The sequence below is a fragment of the Sinocyclocheilus rhinocerous genome, unplaced genomic scaffold (assembly GCF_001515625.1).
Source record: "Sinocyclocheilus rhinocerous isolate Xijiao unplaced genomic scaffold, SAMN03320098_v1.1 scaffold1065, whole genome shotgun sequence".
Classification (NCBI taxonomy): domain Eukaryota; kingdom Metazoa; phylum Chordata; class Actinopteri; order Cypriniformes; family Cyprinidae; genus Sinocyclocheilus; species Sinocyclocheilus rhinocerous.
The window spans coordinates 783,805-798,188 of record NW_015628720.1 but is presented as its reverse complement, the minus strand read 5'-3'; the positions used below and the strand labels follow the sequence as shown (position 1 = coordinate 798,188).

Genomic DNA, 14,384 nt, shown 5'->3' with positions numbered 1-14,384 from the left:
ATGTCGTTTCTAGAACAGTAAAATAATTCTTGTTTTGACCCCCGCATGCTGTCTTTTTTCCACTCTTTTCTTAACAAATCTTACAGTAAAGTAATAGCACATTATTTGCCTCCACCTTCCCCAGTGGTTGGTTCAGATAAAGCTTTGTGTTTTGTAAGTGCATAAATTATCCCAGGGATAAAGGTATTGATGTATAATCAGAGATGGGTGATCATGTTCGTGCTGCAAAAAGCCCTCCATTCACCCCCAGGCACATTGAGTGCGCACAGCATGCTCCACAACACAGGAGGGAGGAGTGGAGAGAGCCTACTTACTTCTCAGAAAGAGAGAGAGAGAGACAGAGAGAGAGTGCATTTGCCTGTTTACCTCTCGTGAAGAATGTTGTGTCTTCATGTGCTTGCCTGTACACTTTGCATTTGTGAACTAGATCAATTCTAACAAACAATTAATTACAGGTTGTTTTCTCCACACGCATACTGAAGGCGTGTTTAAGATGTGCTCACTGCGAACCCAACAGATGAGTTTTACCAAAAAAATACCACAAAGCATTCTGACTTGAAACATGTTCAAAGGTAGAGCGAGAGTTGGTCTGACAACAAAAACACACAAACCATAAGAATATCAGACTGCATTTCCAATAAAGGATTACGTGGGTGTGTGTCACTATGCTATGCTATGCTTTAACAACAAATTTGGTTTAAAAAAAATTGCTTAGTAAATAGCTTAGTCAGATCTTAGTCAAATCCAAGAAAATCCATTTACCTAGCTATCTAGATGGGGACTTATCCTTCACCTCTGTGGTTTTTAAAACACTCATCTCTTACTAAGCATTGTGTTAAATTCCAAATATAGGATTAAAAAAAAATATTTTGCTTTAACATTTATTTATTTGATTTTTTTATGTTAAATTTGATGGTAATTTTGCCATCAAAGTTTTTACAGTTTTCATTTTTTAGTTTTAAAATAAATATATTACTGTAACTAAAATATATTGTAATATATTGCAAACATATGTAGAGTATCATATACAGTATATATATATTTTTTTTTTTTGCAGGAGGTGTGTGTGTGTGTTGGATGCGAGAGTTGGAGGGGGGGGGGTTCCATGTATCTTTGAGTCTCTTATTCTGCAGGTAATTACACAGCAATGTAAATTACAGCGAGGCAGCAAAGAGCCATGGCCCCTTTATGCAGTTGGTTAGGGTTAGTATATATCAATTTAATACTACATTTAACCCTAGGATTAGTAAGAGACGAGTAATTTAAAAACCACAGAAGTCAAGGATAAGTCCCCATTTAGATATCTAGGTAAACATGTGTGAGTGTGTGCGCATATGTGTGTGTGTGTGTGTGTGTGTTTCAAAGGCAGCCAGGCCCAAAGGCTTTCATTTTCATTAATTATCAAATCTCCTCTATTAATAGCTCAAGGAAGCCGCTCTCTCCTCTCTCGTGAGGGAGTGAGACAGAACGAGAGAGACAGACAGATAGAGAAAACATAAGTGAATGCGAGTGTGGAAGGTTAGAAGAGAAATATGCAAACTAGAGTTTTTTTTCTTTTCTTCAAGCACCACACTTATCTGTCTTGTGCAAAAGAGGATGGTTGACTGGGTCAGATAAAGAGATTGAGCTCTGTCAACATCTACACAATGAGACCACCATCCTCTATGCTTCCCCCCGACTCCCTCATGACACCACTGATTTATTATACATATAAGAAATATAACATTTCATCTGCTATAAGGAGTTTGGCCCTCTAAGTCAACCCCCGCTTCCTCAATCACTCCCTCCTCAACTTCCTGATGTCCAAACACCCCCACTTCATACGTACCCTCACTGTTTCATCTCTCCTCTCACTGAGGCTGCAGTTAAGGCAAGTCGACCGCAAACACGGTTGTTAAGATGATCAATACCATTGAAATATTAAACCTTAAAAAGCTGCATTATTGATTGTAAGGCCGATGATAAAACTGTTCATTATCATAATCGCTGAAGCTCCATGTAAACGCTTGAGAGAGGGACCTCAGCTGCACACAGCACTGGGACACTGGATTTGAGGTCTATATAAGACCCGTAGTTGTATTTTTCCACCCTAAGGGAAAGTCATGAAGGATTATTCGTGAGTAACAGCACAATATGCTCTTCAACTACATGTTGAGCACCTGAGCTCTAACTCAGGAATCAGCATCAGGCAGGCTGAATAGAGCTTGGATAACCCGCCTCTAATCCAAGGCCTTTTTAACTAATCTGGAAAACAAATACCTCAGTAATGACTCAGTCCTGCACCTGGTAAAACAGAGCGACGAGAGAGACAGCACCTGGAATTAGCCAAATAACCCAAGTAGGGCATTCTTAAAGGCACAGACACTCTTTTAGTGCTCCGCTGAAACAAATCCAAGCTATCAGGTGTCCTGAAAGTGACGAGAATCATAACGCAAGAGGAGACAGGCTTACTCTTGGGCTTAACACTCGGTGTCAACAAGTGTAAAACTCACAAACGGTCCAATAACTTGCATGCCCGGGCTCTAAAAGTTACAGGCTAGCAAAGGTGGCATAGAAACACTGAGAGCTTTCAAGGCTGCCAGGCAGAGGAGTCACGGCGGGGCCTAGTGTTTTGTTAAACATTTAAACCCGAGGAGTGCGATACGATCCTTCTGGATGGCACGGGAGGGCAGACTACGGAGGAAACCTGAGCGAAGAGGGCGACAGCTGTTCTGGGTTCAGGAGACAGAAAAGCAGTAACGGGGAGGAGAAGACGCAATCTCCTACATGTCCTGCCCTGACCGTGGGTATTCAAATAGCGGCTGAGGATCTAATACCGGCGCAAAGGCAAGCACGCTCGCACAAACAAGGGGGATTAAAGGGCGTCCCAGTGAAACCATTCTGTGGAAGTGATTTAGTCGCTCTAATTCTTCAGCGGGATATCCTGGATAAATAATTAGAGGCTTTCTTTGAAGACCCTACACTGCATCTCCATTCACTCTCCACTTCACATTTGCTAAAGTCATTAATGACAAAGATTTGGAAAGAAAGTACGAACTTTTTTTTTTTGGTACACAAATACTTCTTTTATGAATTCTGGCCCAAATTCCTCTCTGCTTAGTTAAATCTCTTATCCTGGGAAAGAGCCGTGCTTGCTTTAAGCAATAAACCTCAAGGGAGTATGGTTTTCTACTGCACCCACCACCCGCCCCCCTTTAAAGAATTATGGAGTGTTAATAAAGTACAAGGAATAATGTGTTCTTTGGAGAAACAGAGGGAAGCAAAGCCAGAGTGTTGTTGGTGTTGAACATCCGGACATTTAAAAAAACCAAAGAGAATGAGGGAGAGCAAACAAATTACAGTTAAACATTTTTTTTTTCAGGCTGCTCTCATAGCATAAGCTACAGGTGGGAGTTTTAGGGACTGCTGGTGCGAATTAAAGACATGGCACTAACTCTTAAAGCCCAGCTATTCTCAAACAACAGCATCTCCAATTAGGTACCCATGCTCTTACTTACTGACAGTCTATTTTTACGGGCTGCTACGGAAGCTTAGCAGGCTCATTTTCAGCAGAATCATAAACAAATGGGGAGCTGACAGCTGTGATGATGTTGAAAGCTTCGTTTTACACACAACAACCAAATTGTTAATGTTCACACTATTATTTTCTAAACTACACCGTGCCAATCCACCTGCAGATGGTTCGATCTGTAACAACTTTCATTATCTAAGTGTATCGTTTTGTGGTATGTAGACACTACCAATAAATCATAACCATAACTACAGACGCCTGCGGTTTATCACATTGTACATACCTAGCCCGCAGTATTTACGAGAAAAAGGGCCAAGGCAAAGCAAGTGAAGTGACGTGCATTCTTCCTCAGCGGTGATGAAATGAATAACTCTCAACAGAGGAAAGAGAAAAACACTATGAGAATACAAGTAGTTAAGTGTGTAACAAGGTGGCCTCGAGGCTGGTGTCGAAAGATGCCGACGCTCCAGGCGAAGAGGAACATCGAAAACATTGAATGGCCTTCCTCTGACTTGTCGAGGCACACAACGAATGTTTCATTCAGCAGGGGAGGGGTGACAAAAAGCTGAGCTCAGCATGAAGGTCGGGGTTTACAAACTGAAAACTAATTTGATTATATGAAGGGCACTCCATGGATGTCCTACCTGGAGTGGAAAAAAGTGCTCAGCTGACAAGAAGGCCATACCCATTTCTAAGAATAAACAATTACTAGAAATCCTAAAATAAATTTGCTTTCATTTAAAATTGTTTTTGTGCCATATAAAAACCATGTGATTCATAGTTCAGTGAGGGAATCCCTTTCTAGCTCTTTGATTCTGAATGAGTCAGACTTAAAGGGGTCCTATTATGCTTTTTCACTTTTTCAACTTTAGTTAGTCTGTAATGTTGCTGTTTGAGCATACAAAAGATCTGCAAAGTTACAAAGCCCGAAGTCCAATTAAAAAGGAGATATTTTATTTAACAGAAATCACTTTTCAAAAACTACAATGAACTACTCGTTTGGACTACAATGCATATTTTCCAGGATTTGTGATATCGACGAATGGGGCGAGACCTGCTTGAGCTGCACTACAGAAGGCAACGAGTGTTATCACTATGTCGCAGACATGCTAGCTTCCCCAAGGCAGACAAACTTAGAGTGGTTACAATCATCCGGGTTTAAATGGCGCTCAAATTGATTTGATTTTGACGCAATATTTACACTGAAGCTTGCAGTAAGTAACTATGGTAAGGGGCATGACATTTCCCGACCAGGCGCCGAGTGGTGCCAATCACAACACACACTGGCCCAGCTAACCAATCACAGCACATTTCGGCCCAGCTAACCAATCACAACACACAGGAACTATTCGAGCCGTTCATGCCACACTGGGGAGAGAGGTGTTGTAATAATGTAAAATATGTGAAAAATGATGTATTTTTCGAACAACCTAGTATGAGAGCCTGTTCTAGTACACCCCCAAAACAAAATCAAGAATTTGTAAAAGAGCATAATAGGACCCCTTTAAACTACTAACTGCTAACCAGAAACCGTTTTGTGAATCTTTCAGACTGACTTGTTAAAAAGAGTCATTTGTTTGTGAATCGTTATGATGTCACAACTTTTAGTCGCAACTTTTTATTTTACGCCACAATTGTGACCATTTCAGTCACAGCCTGGCCACACCCACCAGAAAACGGAAGAATTGTAATCACCTACAAAGACAAAGACTTACATGAAAGGACTAAAAGATACCTGCAAACCCTCAGTTAATTATCAAGATTTAAAACGAATCCAGATCCAAGTTTACAGGCCAACTGGTAAAGACTACTATCAGAGAGAAGGCGAAAGAGAGAAACAGACAGAAAGATGAAAGAAGAGAGAGGAGGCTAAGGATTGCCTTCACAGGGGCGGCAGGGGGAAAACCGACACCGTGCCACTAACATAAGCCCGTCAAAGTTTGCTGGCATGTCAACACTCCCAGACAATCCTGGCATTGTCGTGTCTGCCAGGGCTTAAGCCACTGTGCACTCAGCAGAGGTCAGAGAGCCCACCACAACTAAAAGCCCAAGCAGGGCGAGAGGACATCCAAAGCATGTGAGATAGAAAGAAGAATAGTCAAAAACCTCAGAAGCGTGGCAACTGTTCGGAAGTCCAAGTTCCTTCTATGCTCTTTGTTGCCGGCGGGTGTGGACGTCAGACAGAAAATCAGCTTTCTATCTCCTCCTCTCTTTAATGAGGCAGCCACAAGCTGTCCCCCATCCCATCAGCCCCGCTGCTGCACTGAATGCAGCACCTGTTAGATATAAATCAGCCTCACTGAGCTGTGTTTGGGAAGCGAGGCATTAAGCATGACACAGACTGTCAAAGTTCACATCACACTAACCGCAACATCTAGCTGAACTGCTGAGCGGCAGACCCAAAGCCCGGCCCAGTCTCAGCCCAGCGCTATTCCGCTCAAATGGCCTGCCTCCCTGCACTGCGCCACATGAAATGCAGATTACATCTGGAGCCCAGCTGGCCCAGAAAGAGAAAGGAGGAAAGAAAAGGTGAAAGGGAGAGAGAGAGAGATGGAGCGAGAGAGGTAGGAAAAAAAGAGAAAGACACTGATCTCCAGTCACTCTGTGGTCATGTTTTTAGGATTTATGTCTAAAAGCCGAGGAAGAGACTGGAGCATGGAGCTCTAACTACTGGTGACAGATCAATGTGTGCGTAATAACAGACAGACCTGAAAGAGAGGCAGAAAAGGAGTGAGAGAAAGCCGTTAGTGCAGCTTAAAGAATCTCAGCCATGTGTCAGAACAGGGTCAAAGGTCAGATCCTGGAAGAGAAGCCACATTCCTCTGTGGACAGAAACATATCTTCAGTATGCGTGCCTACGAGTTTCAGCTTTCCAGACCAACAGTCTCCACCCCTTTAACCGAGGACCTGGCAGCTAAATATCAACCAGATATGATTCCTTTTGAACTACGAGTACTGTATGGCAGGGTTAGGTAGAGATGGAAAGTGAAAGAGAAAAAGAAAGGGAATTCAAAAGAAAGCATCATCTGCTAATGATTTATCCAAGGGCAGCCATGGACAGGGGCCCATGCTAAGATGTGGCTTGTTGTGTTAAGCTGTTAGCTGCAGGGTCAAGCAGGAGGGATGAATGCAGGGCCAGGCTAGTGCCGGCAGGGGCCATGGCTCTTTGCTGCCTCGCTGTAATTTACATTGCTGTGTAATTACCTGCAGAATAAGAGACTCAAAGATACATCCCCCCCCCCCCCCTCCAACTCTCGCATCCAACACACACACACACCTCCTGCAATAACTAAAGGTCTCCCAGGGCTCAGCGTATGGGCCAGAAAATGATCCGTGAGTAATGCAGACTTGAGGAACATGCCAACAAGTAAGTGTCGAGTACAGACAAATCAGTATCACACCCAGAAAATTATCTTTGGCATGGTGGAGTAACACAGAGACCTTTTCATTGCAAACACATCAAACTGCAACGACAGGGCCCAGTCACTGTTGCGAGTCGAAGGGATAAACTCCTGTCCATCATCTCTCGCTGGGGGAGGAGGCCGGGTGGATTAAGAGGGGTAAAAAAGGCAGGAAAGCACTGAGTATTAAGCATGTTTAAAGAAAGGCCACATGTCTGTGTTCTCACCCTGCAACTGAGACTTGTTCATTAGGAGGTTGAGCTTAAAACCGGTTACAAAATGGCAAAAAGAATAGAGAACATGCTTGAGTCCACGCTGCATTGTTCAGAGTGCAGTAAGCAAACAGTTTTGGCTCTGTTTTCCAGCAGTGCACACAATCACTTTTGCGACACTCTAGTGGTGACCTACCATAACCTAGCTGATAAGAACCTAATAGATGTTTCGATACTGAAGAGCCAATAAATCTTTACATTAAAGAGTCAGTGACATGGTTTATTTTGTCCTAAAAACATTTAAAAACATGCAATTAATGCATATGATTACTTGAATACAAAATATAAGAGCTGTACACAAATATATTACATTTCAATTTATAAAATATATTGTCATATATATTAGGGGGTCTAACGGTTCACAAAATTCACGGTTCGGTTCGATACGACACAGCAGTGTCATGGTTCAGTATGTTTTCGATACAGCAAAAACAATTAAATATTATTAAATATTAATTAAATATAAAAAATAAGAATGTATTTAAAAATTACAAAAACTTTTTTTATGTTTTTATATGATTTTTTTATATGTTAATGTATATATGTTGTTTTAATAAAGTTGCATGTATAAATAAAATATTTATTGTAGAAATATATAGCTGCTACATATAATACTATATAAAAATCATCATATAGATTTTATTAACACATGTACATAGAAATTTTACAATGGGGATTTTATTTATTTTAGAAACGTATATCTTCATATACCCAGAGAATGTACGTATGTGAAAGCTATATTTCACTTTATAGTTAACATATATGGCAATATCACTCTTGATGAATGACAATATATTGTATTTCTGTATTGAAGTGCTACAGTTGTCTTGATATCCTAGTGAAGGAAAAGGGATTCAAATAATGCAATTCTTGAAAGGAAACAAAGTTGGCAAAACCTTATTTCTTAAAATAGTCATAACAAAGTCATGTGCAAAATAATATTAATACTTTAAAAAACTTTTTTGAAAATAATGATTAGGATTGCGTACATTCCAGGTATAAAAAACATGTTTAATAATTTAAAATTTACATGATGTTTGCAGTTTGCACCATATTTTCAAAACCACATGACACCAATATTAAGACCTTGGCACATGTGTTTTAAACTAGATTTTATAAAGATTATTTATTTATTTATTGTTCGTTTGTTTGTCTGTATCATATATAGTCCTACATATCACTGGCTCTAAAATCAACACACTAGATGCTACTAAAATATAACTGTGTGCTGAAGTCTGTGTGCTGCTCAAAGGAACTGGAATCTGCCAGGCCTTGAAGAGCTTGAAACTGTGCTTAATTAATGATGTCACTGTTTTGACAAAGAGGAAGCGTGCCAGAAAATAAGACAAACATTCAATGGCTGTCAGGACGTGCGTTTTTAGATTACTAAAGGAAACAGGACTAAAAGATCAACAGCAAGGCACTTGGAATCTTAACCTAAGGCCACGGTACTGCTCTGCTCAATCTTCCTTACCATTAGAGAACCTGTCACACACAGCTGCTGCACCTGTGTGTGTGTACAAGGTAAGGGAAAGCTGCCAGATATAGTGCTATACTGTGAATGAAATTGCTCGGTGGAGCAGAAAGTTTGGAATGAATCGCCTTTGCCAGGGTTCTGGGCACGAGTGGGAGGCTATGTATACACGCCAACACAACATGGGAAACGCTCCACATGCCTTAGTATTTGAAGTGCTACACAGATACGCTAACATGTGCACAAATACACACACGTGCTGAAATGCAAATCAATCATTTCTGAGAAGTTATCTAACAGGTATTCTCTGAAACATTGTTGACACTTATTATCTAGAGTTGCCGTCACTGCTGGGAAACACTGAAAAGGTCCCAGTGTTTCATTTCCGCCACTTTAGGGAGAGTTTCAGGGATCAGGCAATCTATAAAATCTGCCAAATCGGGCCAAAATTTGCATGGGCTATGCGGAGAAGAGAGCAAAGTTGTAACGCCCAACCCCTCTCTCAACAGGGCTGAACGGTTGATGTCAGCAATGGACATAGCCTCGTGCTGGGGAGGGACTGTGTAAGATGAGAGGTGCTTAATTGGCTCAGGGACTGTAATTCGGAGGGATTAATTGAAGTGAACTCTATGATGCCAGGTGCACTCCTTTCATTGGGAGGGTGCAGAGGGAGTTCAGTGGCTAGCCTGACTGGGTAACGGTGAGCGAGCCTGCATTAGACAAACAAAGCTCTGCATGCTAAAGTAAATGGTACTGTGATGCTCGAAGCAAACAAACAGCTAGGACGTCCTGGGATGAAAGCCTAACCGAACCCAGGACTACATACAATCTTAAGATTAACAGCTAAAACAAAAATGAACAGCTATAAAAACTTAAATGTAAGCCAATAAGGTGTGGGGGAGGCGGAACGGACAAGGAAGCCAAAGCAACACCTGTTGGCTCTGTCACCGCCTGCTCATTATCTAAACCTATCCATACCTCATCCTCATTAAAAGCATACAAAAAGGAAAGTCAATTTGAAAAATAAAATCTAAAGAGAATTAAAAGCCATGTATTTTGGTAATATTACATGTAAGAGGGATCAAGTATGTTTCACTCAAGGTTGTTATTCAAACATTTCAGCAACCCACTTTTACTGCTGGAGCTTTGATGGAAGCCTTTGGAAACTGGCACTTAAGACAAAACAAAGGAAAACAAAAGTTAATAAGGAAGTGAGAAGCTTATGTATGTGCGTTTAGAAAGGTTTTTCTCCTGCAAGTCTGAAGTGCCTTGATCAGGTTGACAGAGTGACAGTTTATGGAGAGCACAGGAGATGCAGCAGGTCTGCGTGTCAATCACCACTCCGGGGTTTGTAGTCTTATCCAGAAACGGAGACAGGAAGCAAGAAATCCATGACGTCTTCAGTTGGGGCTTCAACAACATATTCATATTGACTAGGGGGAGGTATGAGTTTGCATTAAACCGGCTTGCATCTGCTACTGACCCTTCATTTCCAATGATAAATAGATTTTTGAAGGCGTCACAGGATAGCCAGGAGTGTAGATTCATTTCCCTCCAAGCCCCAGCTCTCGAGTATCAAAGTGATTGTGCAGCATTTTGCTGTTATTTGGAGAAGATTAATCGGCATTTTATTCCTCCTCCCTCCTGCCAGACTGACATGATGAACACCACTGGGTCATGTACAGGGTCTGGAGTCAGGGCAGAGCCCCACCCGAATGCAGAGGACACCACTGACCCAACAGCCTTTAAATTACAGGCTGAGACAGAAGGAAGGTGACTGGAAGAAGAGCCATTATCCCCACAGTTCTGCAGGTCAAGCCTTCCCTCATCGAGGTGCAGGTCAAAGCCACATATCTCTTCCACTAAGGTGAGGGTCACTGCAATGCTCCCTCCAGACCCGGGTCAACCAGAGGTCTCCAGCCACCGAGGTTCATAGCAATACAATAAAGCAATCAACCGGGGTGCCGGACCCTGGTCAATAATATACTCCAAGACCACAGGGGGTCACCACCTGCTCTCTGGCCTCTTATTGGAAAGTCCTCCAAGGTCTTCAACAGTGGACTAGGGTTTTAATTTCAAGCCCAAGGGGAGTAGAGAGGCGTAATCATATTCTCAAGCCAATGCAATAAAACAATTGATGCATTGCAGAGCACGTCGTTTGGCTTGATGGATTCTGGATCTTTGTTTTCATTAAAATAATGCAGCCGTACAGCGTTGACCCCATCGTCAGTGGCTGGATCTGATGTCATCAGACAGTTTTTCATTCCGCCAGACGATTCATTGACAATATCCCTCTGAGCACACTAGCAAACGTCTCAACTTCTGCGAGACTGGCACAAAGCCACAGCACTGGACGTCTGCTCTCATGAAGTCTTTGCCTGTCATTTTGTAAACCCAAGTGGCTTGGTCAGAGAGAACAAAGAGAACAACATTCAAAATCTAAGATGTACAGTCACCTACACCGAAACTCAACACCAGCAATGTCCTGCTGGGGAAAGTGCAGACCTGGGCTTTATCTGTTGAACTTAGACTATGTCTCTAGTTCTGGCTGAATTGGACAAGTACACAGAGCTAGACACATTCCTCAGAGGACCTGATCTTGGAATAAACGGAGAGGGAACAGGGGGGTGGACTTCTTTTTTACTCTTCTCATCCTTCTCTTTTCATTCCATCTCCCTGAGTCCTCGTGAATGGAGGCAGACAGCATCCATGCAGATGCCAGGATAAGACAGCAGTTAAGTCTTGGCTGCTCTCCCTCTCTGCTTAAAGGTAGATATCGTGTTTCTAACAGCTCCGGCTGGTTAGATACAATGGGGAGCTCAAAGAAAAGAGCTCCAAACAGGTGAAGCTACCTGCCTTTCTAGGCTGCACCCTAACCCTAGACCCTGACTAACTTCAAAAAGCTTAATGCCAGTCTTGAATGAACTAACAATTAAATTTTAAAAGTTAGGATATGTAAAAGTTTAACAAAAGATTGGAGGATTAAGAGTATTGTTTGTTCTTATTTATAGTAATGCAAATAACTTATTGTTAAATGTTACCAAAACACTCTATAGGCAAAAACTAACATAAACTACAATACAAATGTTTTAAAAAAGACAGAAGAGTGTGACTTAACACCACTATGTGGTGGCAAATTCTAACACAGGCAAAGTCTATGTTTTAAGTTGTTTTATGTTTAAGTATGTTTTAATTGCAGTACCTAACATGAAATAACAATCAACAATACTTTTGCAGATTTACAGTCTTATGAATGAACACCAGTTAAATTTAGTATGAAAGAAAATTAATAAAAAACAGTACATTAACATTAACCTAGATACACTATAAAAACCTGATTTGTCTGTGAACTGGACTATTGGAGTAACCGCATTTTAGTCCAACTCCAAGACTCCAAGCTCACAATTCAGATAAAATATAATTTATTTTGCTATGGCAGAAGGCTCAGCGGTGCAGAAACACTGGTTTATTTCATATAAATGTGACACTGACAACACGGACATAGAGGAAAACAAAAAAGTTGCGCTACCATAAACATCTATGACATTTAATCAGTTGACAGTTTATCCCTTGAGTAGGAGCTATTTAATTCACTCCTTGGTAGTGTGTGAGTAAATGTTCCATGTGCCTCTATGGCACTTTCCTTCCCCTCCCCATCCCTCCATCTCAGCTCTGCTCCAGCAGGCGTCATTAGGAAGCATAATCAGCATGCTGTTTGCATACATCTGCCTTATTTTATTGATCTCTCTTCATTCATTAGCCTTCAGGGGCATGTCATTAACACGTGCCCCCCTTCACACCCAGGGGAGGCCTAATTCCTATACATGCCATCCGGATTTCGGCAGAGGGCACAAGTGGGCTTGTCATAGTGGGCACAGGGCCAGTGCCAGCCCCATCCCTGGGTACCCATTCTTATCTGTGCCCCTGGCTGTCGACAGCCCCAGCCAAGATCCTCTAACAAGGAGAGCCTTTCCCCTGCCCTCCGTTAACTAAAAGGACAATTATCCGGAGAACAATGATGCTTTTCACAGGGCCTTATGTTGTCATTAATGCAGTGGATCTGGTTACAGCAGCCCCTGCTTAAGCTAATTACACAATGCTATCTGTGGATTCTTCATTGCTTCTTAATTAAGTAGGATTCATTTCTAAAGGGAGTAAAACTGTCACATTTTTTGTGTTGTGTTTTCCCTGTCTCTCTGCTTGCTCGGAGGTGGGAGTTAGCCCGAGGGCTCCCACAGCTGATGACACAGATGTGATAAAGATGGGATCATATTCTCATACTACAGATGCATCACAAACGATATCAAAGACAAATGTTGCTACAGTGACAAAGAAAATCTGAATTACAAGTGTCACACATTTAAAGCCAACAAAATTGTGCATTGCACTACATCACTGGTAACAGACATGGGTCAATGACGTGATGCTCTACATATATATATATATATATTTTTTTTTTTACTCAAAACACATTAAAATGCAATGCACACAATACACAATGACTTCAATACAGTTCTGCAATGAGTTTTATTTTATTTTTTATCGTGGCACTCTTGTGTGTTGTTAACCTCTGTAACAAAAGCACATGCAACCAGATTCTTGTGTACCACTGACAGTAGCTATAATAACTGGCAGTAAAGTCATGCCTTGTGTTAGTACATTATGTAGGAGACACTAAGAGAGCTCTTCTAGTTCGGCCCAGACATTGTAACTCAATACCCGGCATGTCTTCTGTCTATTTGTGTCTCCACAGAGGACTCAAACCCTTTCAACAGCACCCCCCGTCACTAACACATTCTTATTAGGCCTGATTAGGCCACTCTTATTTCCTACCACAGTCACCCTGCCAGAAGGAAGGGTAGAGAAGGTTTACAGTCGCCATTCACTCGCCACCCGGACAGAGATGGGAACAGAGAGGGATGGCGCAGGAATGCAAAGGGGGAAAGGGTTTATAAAAGACATCCAGTGGGATTCTCCTGCTCTCTTTCGCCTTGAGCACTCTTTTCAACAGGGGCTGACCCCTCACTCGGAGGTTAAGATGACATACAAGCTATTTTCAAAGGCTCTGTGTATCGTCTAAAAGGGAGAACTCACACCGCAAGCCTGAGTAAAATACTCCATCAAAGAAACTCATGCGATGACACAACAGGCAGTCAAGGTGTCATGGAAAAGTGAGTCAGAGAAAAGTGAGGGAACGAAGGAAAGGGAACAGGCAGTGTGGGCAAGCTCCAAGCTTACAACATGCACCGAGTATGTACTGGTTCACTGAGAGGTGAGCTCAATTAAACACATACACACACGCTCGCAGAAGTACACACAGAGCTGGTTTGGCAAGAATGTGTCCATACTTGCTTCACATTGTGCAGCTAGACTCTGGCTGCTAATTGAGATTAAAAGAAGTAAACAGACACAGTGTTATGCCCTTTCTGTATATTTGCAGAGATGGGGATGTATCAGCACGTACACCCTACACTACACCCTCCGGATCAGGTTTCAGGAAGGTCACAGCCAGAACACAGACGTAACACACAAACGTCAGCTAAAGAAATATGCAATTCATTCATGTTATTGTTCTATCTTCAAAGAAACTATTAAACACATATAACCCGTCTTGCATAACACCTTCAACATGGCCACACTGAAATTACATCACATTGACAAAATGCAATTCACTACAGAAGCATAACCCCTTACATTGTTGCTCAAATGAAAAACCCAACCTGTGC

The 14,384-nt window shown here is 41.8% G+C and overlaps 1 protein-coding gene across 1 annotated transcript in view; it reads right to left on the bottom strand.

Annotated features, from left to right (window-relative positions):
• LOC107738341 (zinc finger homeobox protein 3-like) overlaps positions 1 to 14,384 on the bottom strand; it is a 235,323-nt gene that overhangs the window by 103,899 nt on the left and 117,040 nt on the right. The window lies entirely within an intron of this gene.